Here is a 24,013-nt window from a genome sequence, read left to right as displayed (position 1 = left end):
CCAGGAGAGTATTTAACCGCACAAAAGTTAGGGTGCAAACACCCTCCCAAGAGTCCCCAACGCCAGGCAACATCCAACACCTGGGAGTGACAGAGAGAAAGAGCCATATGTTCCCCTTTGTCACCAGACCTGGGAACTAATCACTCACAGTCAATGAAACAGGCCAGCAGGACGCAGAAGATTAACAAGCCGTGTCCTTGTGAAGTTACAGGCCTCTGATCAGTTATGAGAGTCCAGAAGAATTTCCTTATCTGTAGTCACAGCTCAATTCTCTAGTCAGTTCAATTCCATAACTTTAGAAAGTATTTTACATACTTAGCAAGTCCTTTTTTCCAGTAATTTAAGGTCCCCCTGAGAATCTGAAAAAGAAGGAAAAAGCTAGAGCAACTTGTAAGTACTATTTCTCTAGTTATTCCTAAATATGCATATGTTTAAGCTTATAGCAGCTTAAAAGACGCAAGAAAATTGGAATATAAATTTAAAGGAACTTCTGGTTCCAAAATTTACTATAGGCAGATGGTAGGCTAAATCCAGGCCACCAATGTGTTCCCTTTGATCTGTACGGTGTTTTATCACGCTTCCTTTCACTTGAACACTTAGAGGCCACTGTAGGGTTATTAATTAGCCTAATTTTGATACTGTTGTGTCTCAGGGAACAGGCTGGCCAGAGGAGGGGGAGAGAGATGGGGAAGGGCTGGTTGGTGGAGCAGACAGAACACAAAAAATATTGATGGATTAAGTTTTCCATCTTATACGGGCTCAGTTCGTGGTGCCCCAAAACAATTACATCACAGATCACTGATCACAAATCACCATAGCAAATATAATAATAATGAAGAGTTTCAAATATTGTGAGAATTTTACCAAAATACGACAGAGACACAAAGTGAGCAAATGCTGCAGGAAAAATGGTGCCAACAGACTTGCTGGCTGCGGAGTTGCCACAGACCTTCAATCTGTACAAAAGACAGCATCTGTGAAGCACACACAAGCAAAGTGTGATAAAACAAGGTGTGCCTACATGTGTAGATGTGGGTGTATGCAAATATGTGGTTGTGTATATACACACTTTTAGCTGAAACGTTTGAAAGCAAATTGCAAACGTGACTTTTCACTCCTAAATCCTTCATCTCCTAAAGTAAGTTACATAACCACAATTTGATTATCATACTAAAGACAGTAGACAATTCCATCATATTGTGAAATGTTCAAATTTCCCCAGTGGTCCCCCTAAACATCTTTTGAAGCTGAATTGTAGAAGTTCTGCTCCACGCAAGGTTCACACACAGTATTTGGATATTACTCGGTTGGTCCCTTTTACAGGAGAACGGCCCCCTCGGGGGTTTTCATGCCTCAGTCGCTGGGAGAGGCCCGGCTGGGTCTCCCCAGGTCTGCAGCGACCCACTCGTTTCCTCTGGATGTGATGTGTGTTCTTCCCAGCGTCTCAGGGAAGAACGTGACGTAGGTGGTGTCTACACTGAGGAGTGTTTTTTGCAATGCGTTTTTGCGGGACGTGCGCTCTCCCGCCCCCATGCGGCTCAGCCAAGCCCAGTCCCTCACCCACGGCCTGCCTGCACCCTCACTTCAGATGAATACTTGCTTCCCCGAGCAGGGAAGGCTGCAGTCAAGACCCCCATGGTCCGGCCCAGGAAGGGACACACAAGCAGCCTGATGGTTCATCTCATCATGTCTGGGGCCCGGTCAAGTCCACAGCACCCTGCCGACCCCTCTGGGGACCGAGGGGCCCACAATGCTAGCGTCAGGACGACCTCAGACCTGATGGCCCTGTGGTTTGGGGTTCCCAGAAAAGCCATGAATTCTGCCAGAACGCCCAGAAACGTCAGAAAAGTAACAACACTGCCTAATTTATATATACAACACTACATTTCCTAAACATTTTTTCACATACTATCTAATTTTGAAAGCTATACTGAGAGGTAAGTGACACGCATCTCGGTTTACTGATGCAAGTGGTTTCCCGGAGACAGAAAAGCAGCGACAGGCACGAGGCAGCGAGAACCGAGGTGTGCGGACATCGGGCACGTCAGTGCAGCAACGTCCTGTGACCACCAAGCAGACAAGAGAAAGAGCTTTCTAGACTGGACCTCGGCCAGACGGTGCCATGGTCACTCAGAGGAGCATGGCTTCCAGTCTCAGGAGAGCCGTGAACAAGCAGCCAAGGAAGACAGCACTCAGAGGGCCCAGGACTGCCTGTGGGGCCCCAGGGCATCGAGGGAACGACTTAGGCGGGGTCTCCAGGAGGATGGTTAATTCTCAAGTAGCCCCGAAAGGTGGCAGATCCACACGAGTTATCTGCTGCAGCTTCCCGGGTAAGGGAGAAGGGTGGAGGCCAGAGGGAGGAATGGAGGGCTGAAAACAGAACAGCCAGACGCATGCTGTCCCTCCGCAACTTCACCCTGAGTCTGCACAGACATCCAAGTCTAGGTTTAGCAAGAAAAGTCAAAGGCACTCTTCCCAAAGCTTTCCGGATTACAAAAATGTTAACATTTACAAGCCATTTGGGGTCAGGCTGAATGCATTTATTTAAAGCCATAACGCTTTTGCTCAAGGAGACTGTAGGATTTGTGAACGTGAAACCAAAACACTGGAAAACCAGGTTAAAAAAAACAGCAGGGGCTTCCCTGGTGGCGCAGTGGTTGAGAGTCCGCCTGCTGGTGCAGGGGACACGGGTTCGTGCCCCGGTCCGGGAAGATCCCACATGCCGCGGAGCGGCTAGGCCCGTGAGCCATGGCCGCTGAGCCTGCGCGTCTGGAGCCTGTGCTCCGCAACGGGAGAGGCCACGACAGTGAGAGGCCCGCGTACCGCAAAAACAACAACAACAACAACAACAACAATAAAACCAAAAAACAGCAGAAATCAGTCACGACTTACCCTGTGCTCTACCTCATAAATGAAGAAAAAGGAGAGAAGAGAACACTTCCCCAGTGGTTTAGCTACACATTTCGTGGTAAATAGGGCACCTGTTAAACTAATTCTATGTGATAGTAAAGTGACTAGGTTTGCAAAAAGTCATCAGCTGAAATGTGCTCCCTGTTTCAGACAGCGCGGTGCCCCAGTTTGCATCCGTTTCCACCTGATGTCTGGGCACAGCTGGAAGCACTTCGTCAAAGTTGGTTTGCAGGCACGCCTGTGATTCTCAATTAGGTAGGAATTTTAGGAGGAACAAAAATTATGGGAGGAATGTAGCTTCATCAGTCAACCTCCTGCAGAAACAGTGGCAATTTGAAGAGTTTTAGCACTCTGAAGGTCAAGATTACAAACCAAGTAATTTATTACCACTGATTCAGAGATTAACATTGTGCCAATTAATCAATTACTCAATGGGAAGAATTGACAGTTAATTGACATTTCAGTTCCAACATCTGGCAAAGCTTTTTGATTTCCATAGTGAATAATATGAAATCTCTAAATTGAAAGGTTACGAGGATTTCTTCCAAGATCAAAATGAAAAGGAATTAGAAAAAGAATACATAAGAATAGTCATCCACAAAATTTTAATATAGGAACTATAGGCCATTGTTTTACCGGTGATGTCACTGAACAATTGGGCTTAGGCACTAGGAAAAGGAGGACTTTTTTCTTATTGGTGATTTAGGAATGTTTGCTCTAAGCCTTTTATTCTCTTGCATTTGCAAAAAACTCTTTGCCATGAGCATTGAAGCTACGCTCTCTCCGGAGCTGTCAAAGCCCTCAACAGCGGTCCACCAACAAGGGATTTTCTCTGGGGCTCGCTGTGTCCGTTTAGATCTCGCCCCTCTGAATAGCTCTCATGCTGTTCATTGCAGTCAGGGCCGGATCCAAGGTCAGGACGACCACACACCAGCTGTCCAGCCGAAGTCACACGGCGCCCTGTAGGTCACGGCGAGGGGGCGGAGCCGGGAGGTCTGCTCTGGACGCCAGGAGCCCACAGTCACCCTGACTCTCAGCACACAGGCGAGGGAGTCCCGAAGGTCATGTGAGGCACGGAAGCGCAGGGTCTCACCTGAGCTTTGGAAGAGACCTCGCTCTCTTCCCCGGCTCCAAGCCACTCTTGTTCCCGAGCCTGCCTGGCAGCGACTGACTGACCTCTCAGGCTGCTGACCTTGGTCTGTTCCCGGAGCATCTCAGTCCCATATTTCCCACCGCAGCCCAGAGCCACTTCCACACTTTATGAGCAAGAAGAAGACTCCCTGAGGGGAAACCTTCCCAGGGGATGGAAGGAAAGGCGCACCTGCCGTCTTGGAAGCACCGGCCGGGCATTCAGGCTCCCAGAACCTGAAGTGCGATTAGGCAAAGAGAAGGTGACTCCACTGCAGGGAAAAATGAAGATCTTGATAAAAACAGCTGGCAAATAATGTGGCAAGAGACCATTTTATGTGTGCGCTACAGCTAACAGAGACTCTCCCATTCTCACAGCGTTTGTCTGACACCCTAAGTGAAGCTGCAGTCGTCAGGGTCCAACAGGCCGTCCCCCACCTCCCACCCCTCCAGCCCCGCACTCTGCTTTTTTAAGGCTCACTCCTTTCTTTTGATTCGGTCAGAAAAGCAAGCCAAGTTCCTAGACTGAAGGTTCAGAGAAGGAGAGAAGACGCAGGGAGTTTGCAGAACGTGCTCCGCAGTCGGTGGCACAGCTTGGGCGTAAGGACGCGCACGGGGAGTTCTCTGAGGCCTCTTTCTCTGTCTCTCAGTGCCTGCTTGATCCACAGGCGGCCTTCAGGCCGCTCAGCTTCTGGTGAAGGCAGAGGTTGGGGGCTCGTGCTCCCTTACAGTCAGGACTGGAAGCTGAGGTGGAGGAGGGGATGCGAGGTGCTGGGGAAGGAGAGAGGCCCCCAGCAGAAGCCACGAGCAAGGACTCAAGAGGTCAGTTACTGCCAGGCAAGTTCGGCAGCAAGGGTGACCAGGATAGGAGGAATGGAGGCCGTGAGAGTCAAGTTCCCAGCAGAGAGGAGGCTGGAGCTGGCCAGGGGCGCCCCTGGCCAACACTCAGCCTTATCCAAGCTGCTAGGGCGACCACGGTTCACCCAACCCAACTCACCCTGATGAGATCCTGTGTTAGCCAGGAAGGCGGCCAGCTGCAAGTAAGAATCCAGTCCAACAGTGGCTCCCGTGCCTGGGGATTCTGTCTCACATTGTAAGAAGTCCTGAGGTAGGCGACCCACGCAGGTGCGGCAGCTCAGAACTACCGCCAGAGACCCAGGCTCTCTGTGTCTCTGCTCCATCCTGCCAAGCATGAGAACTTCCAGACTCAGACTTATCACCCAATGGTTTCAAGGTGCAGTTTGCCTGTCCAGAGTGCATCTGCCCTCCTGCCGGGCAGGAAGAAGGGAGGGGAAGAGAACGAAAGGAATGGTACCGAGAAGAAAGGAAGGAAGGAGTACTTCCTGTGTCCGGCGAGCTGAACTTTCCCAGAAATCATGCCCTTACACCTCCTTGCACCTTATTGGTCAGGACTGTGTCACATGGTCACCTGAACTTTTCCATGGGTCTCCTCCATACTTCTATTCACATCCCATTGGTCAGAACTGTGTCATAGGGTCACATAAACTTTCTCAGGAGGCTCCTCCACACTTCCCTTATATCTCATAGGTCAGAACTGTGTCACATGGTCACCTTTACTTTCCCAGAAATCATACCCATATATCTCCTTACATCTCATTGGTCAGAACTATGTCACGTGGTCACATAAACTTTCCCAGAAATCATACCCATACATCTCGTTACATCTCATTGGTCAGAACTATGTCACATGGTCACATAAACTTTCCCAGGAGTCTCCTCCATACTTCTATTCACATCCCATTGGTCAGAACTCTGTCACATGGTCACATAAACTTTCCCAGAGATCATACCCATACTTCTCCTTACATCTCATTGGTCAGAACTATGTCACGTGGTCACATAAACTTTCCCAGGAGGCTCCTGCCTACTTCTCCTCACACCCCATTGGTCAGAACTGTGTCACATGGCCACCACGGCTTCAAGAGAGGTTTTGGAGCGCTAGTGTTTTAGTTGGGCACATGTCCCCCCACTCCAAACTCGGCGTTCTTTTTGTAAGGAAGGGCCTGGGCCTTAAGTGTAAGTATCTGACTGGTATTAAGGAGTCTGATAAAATCTTGGGTGGAAGGTGGGAGGACAGTTAAGTAGAGGAGAAGCATGGACACACAGCAAGCAGTGCGTCACCACACGTCTTCCACTCAGGGTATGAAAGCTCTCAGTCATGCCCACCACGGACTGTGACCTGGAAATTATGTCTCCACGGGGACGCTTAGCTTCTAGAACAAATTGTTCTTTAAGCAAATTAGAGATGGAAGCCAATTGCATCATTTCTCTTAATTAGCAAACCAATCTCTTTCAGAGGCTGAGAGTCCGAAAGTGAAATCTGTCATTCCCAGCACTCTTGCAGCTCGCTCTCCAAGCAAAGAGGGAAAGGTATGGATGTCATGGACCCTCCCAGCCCGCCAGTGAGGGCGGAGAGCAGAGGAGAGCATTAGCATTTAAGTGGCCTGTTAATGTCTGGAAACCTAAACAGTCACAGAGCAGCAATAAAGGAGCTCTTCAAATGCTGCTGGAGGCCGTCCATAAAGAGGATATAATGAAAAGCACCGCCCAAATGTGCAAGGATAATACAGTTAATGTATTACTTCTTTTATTATTTTATCATCTTTCATTAATTGCTGGCAGCATGCCTGCAGGACTTGGTTCCATGGAAAGGGCTTTTAGTTAAATGTCTTAAATGAAACGACCACTTAGAACCTGCGAACAAGGTTGAACCAAGGTTCACTTGACTTCAGTAAATCTTGTCTGAAGGGTACAGAGGAGGGAGGAAGGGGGTTCCTTCTGGGCGGCCGAGCAGCGCGGGCGCTTAGACACCCCAGAGCTGCTCAGAACGGACTGTCTCAAATTTGGAAGCACAAAGGTGTGATTTTTTTTTTTTTTTTAAAGGCCTTCGGCGGCTTCCCTGGTGGCGCAGTGGTTGAGAGTCCGCCTGCCAATGCAGGGCACACGGGTTTGTGCCCCGGTCCGGGAGGATCCCACATGCCGCGGAGCGGCTGGGCCCGTGAGCCATGGCCGCTGAGCCTGCGCGTCCGGAGCCTGTGCTCCGCAACGGGAGAGGCCACAACAGTGAGAGGCCCGCGTACCGCAAAAAAAAAAAAAAAAGGCCTCTCTACCATCTGCCGCCACTAATCCACTGTGTGACCCTGAAGAAGTGACTTGCAGTCTCTGAACCTCAATTTCCTCACTTAGTAAAGACTTTCCCTGACACCAAGCTCATCACCTAGTCATTCCAGGGTCACCAGGTCATTATTAATTAATAGGGAGGGTGGTGAGTTTGGGGAGGGAAGTGGAGCGTAACCCTAAACCAAAAGATGGCCCTAGAACGCGGATGCCAGCTGCTCAGGACTGCTCGGGGGCCCCACCGCTCGCCGACGCGCCCCTCCTTAAAGCCCCAGCTGCTCTTCATGGTGCCATGTGTTCTGTCACCTGTTGGTAGACAGCAGCACGCCAAGGAATGCGGCAACCCCTCGGTGCCAAGACGCTCCGGCACGTGGGCGTCTGGGAACACAGCAGCCGCCTTTTCCTGACAGTATGGGAAAAAAAGTATTAAAATGCTGCCAACCCCTAATTTCAGCAACTAAACACTCCCGTCTTTTTGCACGTCTCAGATACAATTCCATCTCATTTGAAGCAAACATTTTTGAAGCACGTCCTGTGTGCCTCACGCCGAGAGGGGAAACGGACAAGCCGGCTGCTGCGGAGACGCGGGCCCCGAGGAGGTGCAGGGAGAGGAAGTAGCTGAGGATGCTCCTGGAACGGGCTTCTGTGGGCTTCACCTCTGGATTGGCTGACCATTGCCACTCGAGTGTCACATTCACACCCCCAACCCACCAAGTCCCAAGCCGAAAGGATCAACTTTCCCCCAAACTAACGCTCCTCCAGACATTCAGGTTTCTTTCAATGGCTCTGTTGCTTTGTTATTCCCCAGCCCTTTGTGTGTCCCCTAACCTCTGGCCTCAGTTCAGTCCCCTAACTCCGTCCAGGCACAAAGCTACCAGACTCTAAGCTAGTATAGATACAGCTAAGTTTTGTTTTGTTTTGTTTTGTTTTTGCGGTACGCGGGCCTCTCACTGCTGCGGCCTCTCCCGCTGCAGAGCACAGGCTCCGGACGCGCAGGCTCAGCGGCCATGGCTCACGGGCCCAGCCGCTCCGTGGCATGTGGGATCTTCCCGGACCGGGGCACGAACCCACGTCCCCTGCATCGGCAGGCGGACTCTCAACCACTGCGCCACCAGGGAAGCCCCACAGCTAAGTTTTGATGCCAGGAGCTGCCTAACCGTTTGTGGAATTTAACTGGAGTGATTTGACTCCTTCCTGGGTTAAACTCTGTTCTAGCTACCACTTCCATCCCCTCACCCTAACTCAAGGTCTTGGTTAGTTACACATCTAAAGTAGACCTCACCCTCCCCCATCACTATTTACCTTATCCTTGCATTTTATTCCGTTAATAAGAAATTTGCTATCTGAAGTTCTCTTGTGCATTTATCAACTTGTACATTACATGTCTTTCCCAAGTAGAATATAAATTTCATGATGGCAGAGACCTTGTCTATTCTATCCCTCGCTGTATTTCCAGGGCCAAGCACAGGGCCTGGCGGATAGCAGGAGTTCTATAAATACTGGCTGAGTTACTGAACTCGTCTCCTTTCCTTTAATATTCCTCCCCAATCTGCACTAATCACCACTGCCAAGACTCAGACTTCCCAAGGCAGAGCCTTACACTTGTCACCTGCTGCTCAGAAACATGCAGTGTCTTCCCATCACCAGGGTGGTGGGTTCCAGCTCAGCCTACCTCACGACCCACTCGGCCCCGTCCAAGCTGGCCTTCCACCAAAGCTTCTCACACACACGGCTAAACCCTCCAGGAGCTACGCACACCTCACCCAGTCCCACCAACTGGAGCTAGTTAAAAGGGTGATAGAGTGTCAGTTTTGCCAGATGAAAAGAGCCCGTGGAGATGGATGGTGGTGATGGCTGCACAGCAATGTGAATGGACTTAATGCCACTGAGCTGTGCCCTTAACAATGGTTACGGTGGTAAAAATTTTATGCCGTGTGTATCTGAAAAATAAAGCAAGGTAGGATTTGGTATAATGATAATAAATTAGTAGGGGTGTTTGAGTTAACCATGGAGAGACAGCCCCGTCCTGGCAGGGATGAAACCAGGGAGGAGAAGCACCCGGGCCACCAGACATCCTGTTCCTGCTCCCTTCCCCGGGTTGGCTTCCTCTCTTCTCTCTGCCAGTCAGTTCCTGTAACAGCACCAAGACAGTCCAGGCTCAAGGCTCAACCCATGAGGACTGACAGCCGCTGAGTCCCAAAATCCCCAACCCCCAGAGCAGAGAATCTGCATGGGGTCCTCATCCCCCTTAAGTCAGCAGTGATGCACAGATGTGGCTCTGGGGTCCTCCTCTGGGACCTTGTTTTTAGAAAGATGGTAGTTCTTGGTGAATGGAAATTATTAGAAAAAGGGAAAACACCCCAGAAGGACTTAGGACTCACCTTCGTTTGGACTCAGGGAAGGTTTCCTGGAGGAAGCAGAATTTAAGCTAAAATCTGAAAAATGAAGAGGCATGATTTGAGCAGAAACAGAACAGAGAGAGGAGTTCTGTGCTGGGGCTGGTGAGTGCAGAAGCCTTGAGATGGTGTAACAGTGGGTTTGACTGCCAGGGACAGAAAGTCCAGAATAATGGTGGCCTCCACCTCTTGGTTCAAGAGGATGCTTGAGTTCCAGCCATCATGTCTATATTCCAGGAAGGAGGAAGAGGCAAAGGGCCCATCCCTTCCATTAAGTGTCCATTCTGGACACCACTTCTGCTTACAAAGCACTGGCCAGAACCTAGTCACACAACCACCTAGAGGCAGGGGAGGCTAAAAAGACCATCTTTATTCTGGGTGGATATATACCCAGCTAAGAGTCAGGGATTCTACTGCCAGAGAAGAAAGAGAAACAGATACTGGGAGAAGTCTAGCAGCCTCTGCCACAGATGGGCAAGAGCACTGCTCTTTCCAGGAAATGGGAAGGCATAGCGTGAGGGGCATAAAGATTGGGGGGTGGGGAAAGCCTTTGATTGAATATGCAAGGTTGTCCACAACTTTCTTTTAGTTACAGTTTATTTATCACTGTCCACGGGCCCAGCCTAATTTTTAGAAAACTCTTTATATAGCATTAATTATAGATTCACAGGAAGTTGCAAAGAAATGCACAGGAAGGTCCCGTGCACCCTTCACCAGCACCCCGGCACCCCATGTGAGCATCTTCCATCACTGCAGTGCACTGTCAAAACCAGAGACAAAAACTCATGTGTTTGTGTGTGTGTGCATGGCTGTGTGATTTATCACACGTGTAGCTTCATGTAATCACCACAATCAAGCTATTTAACTGAGTCATCACCACAAGACCCCTTTATGCCATACCCGCCCTCTCTCCCTCATCCCTAACCCCCGGGGACCACTAATCTGATAATTATGTTATCTCACTTATGCGGTATGTTTCCTTACAGGCAGCATAATTTCCTGAAGGTTCATCCGAGTTGTTGCATGCATCAGAGCTGGTTCCGATTTGTGGCTGACTCCCATTGGATGGAACGGCTATAGCCCATCTGTTTAGCCATTCACCTCCTGAAGGGTATATGGGTAGTTTCCAGTTTGGGGCTATTAGAAATAAAGCTGCTATGAATATGTGCGTACAGGTTTCTATGTGAAAATAAGTTTTTATTTCTCTGGAATATATGTGTAATTGCTGGCTTGCAGGAGAAGTCCATTTTTAATTTTTAAAGGAATGGCCAAGCTATGTTCCACAGTGGCTGGACCACTGTGCATCTCCACCAGTGACATATGAATGATCTAGTTTTCCTGCATCCCTGGCAGCATTTGGTGTTATCACAATTTTTTATTTTGATAGATGTGTAGTGATATCTCATTGCCGTTTCCATGTCCACGTCTCTGATGACCAGCTCTTCACGTGCTTGCTCACTGCCTCTACCTCAAACGTAAGATTGTTTGAAAATGTATACACATCCCCATGAGACCTGCATGTCCCCTCCCCCCACCGGCAACCCCCCCCCCCCCGCCCTCCAGGAGACTGGAGGTTTCTTCTCTGGAGAGATTGAATGAAGGAGGCTTCCTACACGAGGACACCGCGTGCGGGCAGAAGGAGGAGAGGGGTGAGCTCCCAGGGAGCTCCCACATGGGCTGCCAGGCGGGAGGCGGTAGCGTCTACTGTCACTGGTATCTAGGGATTCCCTAACCAAGAGGCCAATCTGCCACCTGAGCACCCCAGAGTGAGTACACAGTAGAAACACCCTGCGTATGTGCACAACCGGTTATCTATGCTGGGTAACAACCCGCCCCCCAAAACCTAGTGACTTAAAACAATAACAGTCATTTGTTTTGCTCACAAATCCACAATCCGGCAGAACGCAGTGTGGACAGTTCATTTCTCCTTCACACAACAGACTGGAGCTGGAGAGTTGACTTCCAGAATGGCTCAGTCCCACGGCTGTCAGCTGGGGGCCCAGTCCAGGCTGCTGTTCCTCTCCACGTGGCCCCCCTTACAAGGGACTGCTTGGGCTTCTGCACAGCATGGTGGCTGAGCTCCATGAGCAAAACTTCCAAGAAGCTGGGGCAGAAGCCACAAGGCTGTTTACGATCTGGCCTTAGAACTCTCCGGATGTAACTCAGTGGGAGGAGTAGAAGGAATTGACGGCTATATATATATATATTTTTGTGTGTGTGTGTGTGTGATACGCAGGCCTCTCACTGCTGTGGCCTCTCCCGCTGCGGAGCACAGGCTCCGGACGCGCAGGCCCAGAAGCCATGGCCCACGGACCCAGCCGCTCCGCGGCACGCGGGATCCTCCCGGACCGGGGCCCGAACCCATGTCCCCTGCATCGGCAGGCGGACTCTCAACCACTGCGCCACCAGGGAAGCCCCGACGGCTATATTTAATCTAGCACATGCTCAGGGCTCTGAATAATGTTTTAGTGCCTTATTCTCAACTGTGAGCTGATACCCAAATATCAGAAGGCCTTTGAGGAAAGCCTCCAGTATGAAGACAAAGATAAAGAAAAATGAAAGAAACTCTAAGAAGCAAAGATAATATAAAGAGCAGAAGAAAAACTAAAAAAACAAACCTACTGTAATTAATATCTTCCGAGAAATAAGAGAAGATATTGGATTCATGAAGCAATAGGATAGAATGTTATTTTAAAGGGGGAACAACTTACAAGTAAGAAAGTGCTCTTTGATATTGAAAGTACCAGGAATAATAAAAAATTTAGAAAGTTTCGTAAAGGAATTTGAAGAAGTCTCTCAGAAAAAAGAATAAAAAGACAAAGAGATGGAGTAGCATAAAAAAATAAAGAAGTTGGAGGATCAACCCCAAAAAGTCAAACATTAGACTAACAGGAATTCCAGAAAAGGAGAGAAGATAAAACAAAAAAGGGAATTACCAAAAAATTCATACCAGTACATTTCCTGGAACTGAAGGACATGAATCTCTAGATTGTCTTGATTAGCATATAGCACATTGTCTTTCTTTTTCCAGATTAGATTCACATATGTAATTTTTAAATTATTTTATACTGGAGTAGAATTGATTAACGATGTTGTGTTAGTCTCCATTGTACAACAGAGTGATTCAGTTATACGTATACATGTATCTATTATCTTTCAAATTCTTTTCCCATTTAGGTTTTTACAGAATATTGAGCAGAGTTCCCTGTGCTATATAGTAGCACATTATCTTCCCTTTTTTTTTTTTTTTAGTTTTTTCATTTGGGGCTGAATTGGGTCTTTGTTGCTGCGTGTGGGCTTTTCTCTAGTTCATTACGGGGGCTTCTCATTGTAGTGGCTTCTCTTGTTGCGGAGCATGGGCTCTAGGTGCACAGGCTTCAGTAGTTGTGGCACGCGGGCTGCAGTAGTTGTGGCTCACGGGCTCTAGAGCGCAGCCTCAGTAGTTGTGGCACATGGGCTTAGTTGCTCCGCGGCATGTGGGATCTTCCCGGACCAGGGCTCGAACCTGTGTCCCCTGCATTGGCAGGAGGATTCTTAACCACTGTGCCACCAGGGAAGTCCAATACAGTAGCACGTTATCTTTTAAAGAAAACTTTTAACTGAAGTATATGTGAGCTATCTATCCATGTGTTATCTACAGCAACGGTTTGATTTGCATTGCTGTCTAGTTTTTCATTGAATGAATATATCACCAATTATTTGTCCATTCTGTTGTTGATGGATGTGGGTTATTTCCAATTAGGGGTTATTACAAATTTTGCTGCCATGAACATTCCTGTTTGCCTCTTTGGGTTGATTGGGTTTGCATTTTGGGTGCATACGGAGAAGTAGAATTAGTGATCACAGGCTGTATGATCCACTTTAGTAGATACTGTTAAACAGTTTTTCAAAGTGGTTGAACCAACTTCTATTCCTGTTAGCAATACAGGGGAGTTCCAGCTGTCTCTCTACCACCTTGTCAGCAGCTGGTGTTGCCTGTCTTTTTCACCCATTCCCATTCAGGTCAGCATAATAAGCTGTAAAAAAAAACCTACAGTAAGGGACATCGGAATGCCAGAAGTTATTCAAATTGTGCTCTGGAAAGAATGTGGGCAAGAAAGTGGCATAAGCAAGTCCAGAAAAGCAGACAAATCCTGCAGGACGTCACTGGCCACGCGACGGGTGTTAGACTTGATTCCATGTGCACGGCGGCTACTGAAGACATTTTTTGAAGGTCCGAAATGCCATTTTGGCTTCAGTGTGGAAAATGGGTTCGAGAAGGCCGAAGTAAACGCATCAAGAGCAGCAAAGCTCTGCAGAAGCTGAGGTGGGTACAGGTGAAGGTTCAGACGACGACGAGAGGGCTGAGAGAAGGCGATCCAGGAGCCATTTAGGTGGGAGACCCCAGGCATCCTGGTGGTGGGTCCGCTGTGTAGGCTGAGGATGGCGAGGACCGTAGGGACTCCTGTGTGCCCGGCTCACCCACCCGGGACTGACGCCGCAGACGTGGCGTGAGGAGGAGAGTCTAGTCTTGGGCATGTGTTGGATCTGAGTTGCCTGAGAGGCATCCAAGTGGAGACCTCAGACAGGCAGTTGAATATTTCCGTCTGGAGCTCTAAGCAGAGGCGGAGAGTTAAGATGCAGCCCTGGGAGTTGGAACCAGGAAATGAGATCAGTCGCACAGGAAGACAGTTCAGCATGAGAAGAGACACGGGCCTGAACCCTGAGAAAACGCAGCGTTTAGTAGACGCGCGAGAGTTGGCAGGGTGTTGAGGAGTTGAGGAGAGGACTGGTGAGGGCGTGGACCAGGGAGGCTTGGGCCAGGAGCTGCTTAGGTGGAAGGCTCTGCATCTTGGTGACGGACGGGACGTGCAGACGGAGGGCGGCCTCTGGGACGATGGATTTGCACGGGCCTGGGAGTTGGAGCAGGAACAGCCGGAGAGGAAGGAGGAGGAGGCCAGTGTCTTCTTCTTTGGGAAAAAAATTCAAGATCCGAGGTTTTTCATTTTGCCAGATGACGTCCTTCTCTCTAAGCCGCTCCCACCGACCACATTCTGTCCTAGGCCCTCCCCCTGCCCCTCGGGGGACACAAGTGAAGATGAAATGCTGGCTCCAGACTGAATATTGTTCATGGACTTCCCAAGGTCAGGTTTATTGGGTATGTGAACCATATGGACCCGGAAGTAGATTTCCGTTTCTCTTTTATTTATGTATTTATTTATTTTTGCTGTGTTGGGTCTTCGTTGCTGCGCACTGGCTTTCTCTAGTTGCAGCGAGCGGGGGGCTACTCTTCATTGCGGTGCGCGGGCCTCTCACTGTTGTGGCCTCTCCCGTTGTGGAGCACAGGCTCCGGATGCGCAGGCTCAGCGGCCATGGCTCACGGGCCCAGCCACTCCGCAGCATGTGGGATCTTCCCGGACCGGGGCACGAACCCGTGTGCCCTGCATTAGCAGGCGGATCCTCAACCACTGCGCCACCAGGGAAGCCCTTCCTTTTCTCCTTCACAGACAAATGTCCCTGAGTTTCTCGGCTGCTGTCTCAGGAGGCAGAGGGATCCTGCCCTGAGAGACGTGAGGAACAGCCCAAGGGGCGCCTCCTGGGAGAAGAGGACCTGAGACCACAGAGGGAAGCGTCCTGACAGCCGCTGGGGCTGGGGCAGGGGACCCAGAATGCCCAAGGAGCCCAGGGAGATGACCCTTCACAGCGGTCCCTTCGGAGAGGTGTCCTGATCCCGGAATAAACGTCCAAATAACCCCACGACTTCTTTGCCCACAATGAGCAATGCCAGCCAGCCAGCAGCATCCTTCACATAAGTCCCCGAAGCAGCGTTCCCTGGCCGTCGCCCACCAGAGACAGCCCGCAGAAGGACTGGGACTTGAAAGGAAGAGACTGGAGACCAGAAGCAGCCCAGACCCCAAGCTCAAGGTGAAGCACCTGCAGTTACCTAGGCCTGTTCCCTCTTGACCCAGAAACCTGAGCTGTGACATTTCTGAAAGGTCCAAATGGTGAAACCGAAACTGGGACAGGCGCATGTGTTTGCGCGGTGTTGATTGCCAATGGTTAATCACCAAGGGTAAGTGGAAGAAATCATTCCTGTTCATTTGCAAATGGAAATCAGATGAGGACTGTGCTTAAATGCATCAGCGTTTTCACTTCCAAATGCAAGAATTTCAGAAAGACAGCCGACCTTGGGATGCCTGGCAGGCACATGCCCGCCCGGGAGTGTCCTGTGCCTTTGCCAGACATTCTCGGGCCCTGCCATGCCGGCTGGGCCCAAGGCAGACCTACTTAGTTTGGAAAGTAGGAAACATCTCAGATGCTGCGAATTCATATGCACACAAACAGCCACATCTCCCAGTTTTTATTACTCTGCAGAGACTTGGAGACGCTTTCACCTCGCTTAAGGAGCCCCAGCAAATTATGCTGAAATCCTTCCAAGGGTTGAAATGATATGTTTATAAACCCTCCTTGCTGAATGGTTGGCCCCACGAAATCTTACCATAATAAAGACGTATGCGCTAGGGGGACGGGGGTTCTTTCGCTGTTGTGTAATGAATTTTCCTCCATGCTGGTGGATTCATTACTGTGATTTGTGGCCGTTTTAATGTACACAAGTTTCTTAAACAACTTAGAGTCGATTGTTCTAGAGCTAGATCTGGGCCCCCAGGAGCTCCTGGAGCTGAGCCATGGTTCAGGGAGTTATTGGTGTCCTCGGGCAGGTAAACAACCTTGGATCAAAGGCGCTAGGTTGCGTGCAGACAGCATCAATTGGAACGGGAAGCACCTTATAACAGAGAGCGGGCGCCACCTAATTAATAATCCTTCTGAGCCCTGGGGCAGCCCATGGGGGCCCAGCCACGGAAGGACAGACTAGTGCCCAGGAGGGGTAAGTGCTCATGCCGACTTCCCTGCCTCCAGTCGGGCACCTTCACAGAATTTGCCCAGGAGAGAAGTGAGAAGAGAAGTGAGAAGAGGCCTGGAGTCTGACCAATGCCAGCATCGGAGAGAATCGACCTGGATTATTCGGCGCACAAAGATCCCCCTTTTACTCAGAAGCAACTTTTGTGGGTTTGTTTCTAATACTTTTACCTTAATTACCTTAAGAATGGCTTTAACGCACTGTCCACGATTTCAACCTCAACCAGCACACACTCGAGATGTGGGCAGTTGTACTCAGAGGGTGGGGAGGGAAACCCTGGAGGGAGAGCGACCAGCGATGGGCGTGGAGGAGGCGCGGGCTCCTTTGTTTTATATAAAATCACTGGGCGTCAGTGGGGAGCTTCAGCTGGATTGGGAGAGCTCAAAGAAAGAAAGAAAGAAAGGCGCTTCCAGGAGGGGTGAGCGGGCCATGGGGGTGCTCCGCAGAGGGACGGCAGCGTTCTGAGAGTTACCGCCTGGAAGGCAGGGACCCCCCAGGAGTGCTCTCTTGGGCCAGGGAGAGGCAGGGGTGGTGACGGTGCCCAGGTGGGAACCGCAAAAGAAGGCAGTGGCCACGGGGTTCCCGGGGGCGGAAGGGCTTTCCTTTCCAACCATAAGAGGGATTGGGTTTTCAAGATTGTGTGGGACATATGTAACAAAAATTTAAATTTTTGAGCATATTTGACAAAATTCTATAACTTCTTGCTTTTTTTTTTCTGTGACTATTTCATGCAGTCGAATCTGGTGCCCTGGGTAGACCACTGGGTAACAGGAGATGCGTGGAGCAGCTGTTACAGACCACACCTGGCGAAATTCTCCCGGCAACCTGGGGTTCTCGGGATCACCGCCATTGCATGACGAAGAAGCCGACAAGCAAGTGGTTTATAACTTGCCTGAGGAAATGCAGACGGTTTTATACATATGGAAAGATCTCCTTCCTCACTGATGATTAAAAACATCCATGCAAACGAGGACTCAACTGGAACACGATTTCCCACCCAGCTGACTGGCAAAGATGCAGTGGGGGGGTGGGAACAGGAAGCTGGGTGCGAGGGTGAACTGACACAGTCTCGGGTGGGCAATTGAGCATGATCTCTCCAAATTTCAAATGAACATACCCTCTGACCCAAGAATTCCTCTGTAATCGTCCTTGTAAATATGTGCAAGACGCCTTTATGAGGATATTCATCACTGCCCTGTTTCAGTGGCATCTCGGGTCAAGGGCTCCTCAACTTTGCTCGGCATAAGATATGCACTCGATAAATATTTAAGTTATGTGGCCTAATCATTGACTGTATGGGACAGGTGGGCACAGGTAAAAGCAGCGTGTGGGGCTGCTGACCACAAGAGGTGGTCCTGAGCACGCCCTGCCCTTGACCTACAAAGACAGCAGGCTGCGTGGTTTCCAGGGCACCCAGCGGGCCCTGCCCAGGGGCACACACAGGGCTCGGGGAACAGCCGTCAAGGGCAATCGGTGCGCCTTGAAACCACAGCAGACTTTCTTCTGCAGCCCATGGCCACCATTAAGTCACTCCCTTACTCAACAACCATCTATTTGATACTAAATGCCAATTATTCAGGGGTCTTGGCTACAGGAGCTTTAACTTAAGCAAAAAAGGAACTTATTGGAAATACATCAGATAGTTCATGGGACGAACAGAAGGCGAAAACAGCAGGAAGCAAAAGGGACGGGCAGCAGAGTCACAGCCGAGGTCAGGAGCAGGGACGGGCTGGCTGGAGCGCCCACGGCCGTCACGACGCCGTGCTGTGAACGTGCCTGACCTGTCCCTTCTGCACTGTGCCACCACCTCAAGGCTCAACAAGTGTGCGGGAACATGACAGACCGGCCCAGGCACAGGGGCTGGGAAGACAGGGGACTGGATCCCCCAGGCTTCCCCGGGGGAGGGGGAGCCCTCCCCCCCATGACTCAGCATGGGGGACCCCTGCCAGCAGCATGGACTTGGGTGGTGGCAGCCAACCGCAGCAGCGTGGACTGCAGTCACCCAGGCCACTGCCACGGGCTGTGTTTGCTCAGTCAATCAATACACAGTTCTTGAGCAATGCAACAGAGAAAAGAGTGGATACATGTACCCACTCTAAAAAAGAGGGGGTACATGGATATGTATAACTTTGCTGTACAGTAGAAACCAACACGACATTGTGAATCAACTATCCTCCAATAAAAATTAATTTAAGATAAAAGAAATAGAAACCCCCTGGTTGTCTTGGCTGCCCATCCGCACCCCTTCCTGGAGAATCTGCCCCGGCCGCTGTCCTTGCCTTTGCAATTTCCTCTCTTCTAAATTTCTTCCACGGCTGATTACACCAAGGACCAACAGCCAACCCAGGGAGAAGCGACCCACGCTGGCGGAAAGTCAGTCAATTTCTCCTCTCTTTCTAGCGAATTTTAACTAAGAGACCAGGGGTCACCAGCAGTGGTGGGTACTTGAACAGAAGGTCAAGAGAGCTGGACCAGTCAGTGCTGAGGTGGCCGAAGGCATGTGCGCCTGCGTGTGTGTGTGTGTGTGTGTGTGTGTGCGCGTGTGTCCCCACGTGACAGGGACGAGCCTTGTCTTGGACAGCCCGATTCTGCGATTCATTCGGCCCAGCTGTCCTGCTTCCGCCTTGGGCATCCAAGGGGTGGCCTGGGTCTCCTTCCAGCAAAGCCCATCTAGTCCAGCTAGGTTGAGGGGTGTCTGTTCCATGTAACCAGACAGCCCCTTATTAAGGCAAATGCATTGGGAGTCCTGGGCTGGGCCGACACCTCCCGCGGATCAGAACGGCGCGGTACCCCCGGACAGGGGGAAGATCCTGGAAGAGCCCCGGTGAGCTCAGGGCCTACGTTGAACAGATGGGGACACTGGGGCCCAAGGTGGGTACAGGACAGGCCACAGACACGGGAGCAGAGCCGAGCCCGGGAGGCGCTTTCCTAGCTTCCCGGGTTCTTCCTGCTGCATCACACCTCTGCTTACACGGGACTGTCCCCCAACGCTCACAGCGAGAGGCAGAAGAGCCCACCCCCGATCGGCTTCTCCTGTACCCTCCACTGAAGGGCCACCCGAGGTGTGTTCTGCAGAGGAGGAGATTCCGAGTCCTGGGTCGGCCCCTTTCCACATGGGAGCAGAAACCTCTGACGCTCCGGCGGCAATACGACCCGTCTGAACATCAGCCGACGGTATTAATCAGCCAAATGCGGTGATAAACGGTGTGCCCGACCTGCTGGCAGTTTCAGCGCTGCTGGTTTACTGCCCCTGCCCCCAGCCCGCGGAGGGAACTCCCCCAAGGAGAAAAGCAGCCAGACGTGAGCACACGCGGAGAGGAACCCATCTCCAGGTGAGTCGTTTTCTGTCGGCTCCCCTCTTCCCATCCTGGGCTGACCTGAGCACAGGCTTGAGGCCTGCGTGAATTCGGCTCACCCGGTTTTAGTGATACCACCACGTGTCTGAGAAATAAGAGAGAGGAGGAGACCGGGTTCCTGCTTTGAGAAGCTTCCAATTTCATGACATCATGTGTTTTATCAGTTGAGTTACATCCCCCCCAATTCACATGTTGGAGTCCTACCCCTGTACCTGAGAAGGCAGCCTCACTTGAAAATAGGGTCTTTGGGACTTCCCTGGTGGTCCCAAAGACTTCTCCTTCCAATGCAGGGGGTGTGGGTTCAATCCCTGGCTGGGGAGCTAAGATCCCACATGTCTCAGGGCCAGAAAAAAAAACCCAAAAACATAAAACAGAAGCAATATTGTAACAAAATTCAATAAAGACTTTTTTTTTAAAAAAAAGGTCCACATCAAAAAAAAAAAAAAAGAAAATTGGGTCTTTGCAGATATGATCGAGTTAAGATGTAGTCATTATGGTGGACCCTAATCCCATAAGACTGTCCTCATAAAAGGGGAAAATCTGGACACAGAGATAGGTGCACACGGGAAACCCCCCGTGAAGGTGGGGGTGATGCTCCTAGGGGCCCAGGGACGCCGAAGATGGCAGAAACCCTCGGAGCTGGGGCGAGGCCTGAGACCGATTCTCCCTCACGGCCTCAGCAGGAACCCACCCTGCCAACAACTTGGTCTCGGGCCTCCAGCCTCCAGAATGGCCGTACAGTAAATTTCCATTGCCTAAGCCACCGTTTGTGGTGCTTTGTTCCAGCAGCCCTGGGACACTAATAACACAGGGTGTGTAGTAAGTTACCACCTACAGGCAGGGGCCCCATGACCCCATGAGTCATACAGTGAATGTAGGATCCACATAACAAGACACTGATAATTTTTTACCCGACCAATCAATTTAATTAAAGGGGGAAGAAAAAACAATTTAGTTGAACAGCTGGTTTCACTGATTTTATTTTCTGTCTTTCCCCAGCAGTTTGCCTGAATTTATTTTGGTCTTTCCATGGAGGAGCATTCCAGCCCCTTGACCCTAGGATGGGGTGCGGTGGTCTCTCCCACTGTACTGGAGGCTGTGGCCTCCGCACCTGGCCTTTACCCCTGGGATGCCTGAGAAAGCATCTGTCTGACCCAGCTGGGGACGCTGCTGAGGCCAGAGACGCACGCACGTGACTCCATTATGAAAGGAGGCTGCTCGAGCCGCCCCCAACTTAATGGCTTGTTTGGGGCCAGGAAACTGTCTCCCATGAGAAAATATATTCTTCTATAATTTCCCTAAAATATTAAAAGTGGAGTTCTGCTCTGAGAGCCCAATCTTCTCTGATTCCCACCCCGTGAAGAGGAGAGGCCGGAAGGGCTTTGGAAGTGAAATCAGGCTTTTTTCTAATCCAAAGGCGGTCTTGGAAGGTGGGTTTCTGCTGTATCCAGGCGGGTGCCTGCTGAGAGCACCCAGCCTTGGAGACCAGCATGCTTCTGCCCTCCACGGGGTCACGGCAGGGCTAAGCAACAGTGTGGCCAGACATCTGGGGGAAAGGGAAAGCCATGGTCGCTCAGAAACCTGGGTAACAATGACAGGGCCAGCTGGGGCAAGGGCAGTGAGTCTCAACCTGAAACTCCAAGGCCGATTGTCTCATCTGCACAGGGCTGTGAACTGAGATTTCACAGACCCTCCAAGAGGTCTGTGGACCCTTTGCAGCAACATGGATGGACCTAGAGATTGTCATACTGAGTGAAGTAACTCAGATGGAAAAGGACAAATATCGTATAATATTGCTTATGTGTGGGATCTGAAAAAATGGTACAAATGAACTTCTCTGCAAAACAGAAATAGAGTCACAGATGTAGAAAACAAACTTACGGTTACCAGTGGGGAAAGGGGAGGAGGGATAAAGTGGGAGATTGGGATTGACACACACACACACGACTGTATATAAAATAGAGAACTAATAAGGACCTACTGTACAGCACAGGGAACTGTACTCAGCACTCTGTAATGACCTATACGGGAAAAGAACCTAAAAAAGAGTGGATATGTGTATATGTATAACTGATTCACTTTGCTCTACAACAGAAACTAACACAACATGGTAAATCAACTATACTCCAATAAAAGGTAAGAAGAAAAAAGGTCTGTGGATAAAATTCAGGAGTCCCTGTACTAGGATGGGAAATAATATCTTTATTTTCACTAACTTCCAACTAACATTTAGCATATGTCGTTTAATTTTTTTTTTTCCTTTGGCCACATTGGGTCTTCATTTCTGCAAGCGGCCTTTCTCTAGCTGTGGCGAGCGGGGGCTACTCTTCGTTGTGGTGCACGGGCTTCTCATTGCAGTGGCTTCTCTTGTTTTGGAACACGGGCTCTAGGGCACACGGGCTTCAGTAGTTGTGGCACGTGGGCTCAGTAGTTGTGGCTCGTGGGCTCTAGAGTGCAGGCTCAGTAGTTGTGGCGCACGGGCTTAGTTGCTCGGTGGCATGTGGCATCTTCCCGGACCAGGGATCGACCCCATGTCCCCTGCATTGTCAGGCAGACTCTTAACCACTGCGCCACCGGGGAAGCCCCATGCCGTTTAATTATGAATGTGGCAACAAACCACCGTTAACTGAGCTCGCCCTATGTCTCTGTCACCAGCACAACGCAGACACTTCTTATATCACCACACTTCTGCAGAGATCTCACAATGTTGTTTACACACATCATTCCTTCAGAAGCATCAGCACCCACGGGCCTTCTCATTCAATGCACTGATTAAGAGGTGTGCATGTTACTCTCACGCATTTGTTCAAATGTTTTGATAAGTAAGTTTCAATACAATTGTTCTCTTTTTAAAGCCCCTGTATTTTGCATTATGCCTTGAAAACCTTTCTTCTGAGAAGCAAGTCCCTGGACTTGCTTCCGCATCAAGGCAAAGTGACCACGTCACAAAAGATCAGAGTCCCAGACCTCTAAGAGGGGATGGAGCCAGGTTCCAACCAGGAAAACAGTCGAAGGATTAAAGCAAAGGGAGACGATGCGGGGCACTGGGTCTCAGGAGGTGGAGGCGCTACCCCTGAAGCCACCGCGTTCCTTAAGCAGAGGGACACAAGGGAGACAGGCTCCTAGGCTCCAGAGGCAGTGGGGGCCACGCAGGAGATCCCCGGCTACCAAGGCCTCCTGGGTCTCCAAGAGGGAAAACGCCCTGACCCTCCCTTCCCCCGCTTTCCAGAATTCCACCTGTGCCTCCGCCGGCTGAACCCCTCCAGAAGCCAACGGGTTGAGGAGCCTGAAGTCCTGCCAGAGCTGGACCCAGCACCGCCCTCTACACCCCTGAGAACAGCGTGAAAAGCGTCATCACTGTCCCCAAGGCCCTTGCACTGGGGGTTGCCGTGGCCCCAGCAGGAGAAGCCCTGAGCCGCAGCTATACCCAGCAAGCGTCAAACCACAGCACTTCTGTTCATGAGTTTGGGACGCCTGCTGACGTGCCCTTTCTGACCTTCTCCCCCTGGATTGTCACCTTGTGCCATAGACACTTTGTTGAGGGAGAAGAAATGAGATTATGAAGGGCTCGTACTGATTTGCTCATCCCTGGACAGGCCTGGTCTGGAGAGCACAGTAAATAGCGGTGGTACCTGTGTGAATTAAAACACTCGCTTACTTATTCCTTTAGCACCGGAAGTGCGGCTGGGATTAACGCCTCGGGGTCCCCGCCGCCCCCTCCAATGTTATCTATTCTACAGGCGAGCTCTTTGCCTTCTGAATCACTGTAAGAAGCCCACTTGTACATCCATTACACTTCCATTAGCATTGAGATCTCTCTCTTCACAGAGCATCACCAGGCTGCAGATACACACAATGTCAATATTCCCCCTCACTTCATTATGTTACTTCCTCCTCGCCTCGGCCGGCTTCCTAGAGGATGTTTACGGTGATGCAGCTCTACAGGCCGCTGGGCTTCCCAGGCAACGCGCTTCTCCCCTCTGTGGACGCTCAGCCCCGGGGCTGACGGCCGGAGTGGAGACCCACGCATCTGCCTAAGTGACCTTCTGGTGGTCTGGGCACGTTAGATCCGTCACAGAGATGCCAGAGTCGTGCTGCTCGTGTCGCTTACGTATCAGCCACTTCTCCACACCGCAGTCAGAAAATCCTTATGGAAATGAGGAAAGAGGAAAGAATTAAGACGTTAG

This window comes from Mesoplodon bidens (assembly GCF_964165515.1).
Source record: "Mesoplodon bidens genome assembly, chromosome: 9".
In the NCBI taxonomy this organism is placed as follows: domain Eukaryota; kingdom Metazoa; phylum Chordata; class Mammalia; order Artiodactyla; family Ziphiidae; genus Mesoplodon; species Mesoplodon bidens.
Note: the sequence above shows the minus strand (reverse complement) of the source record.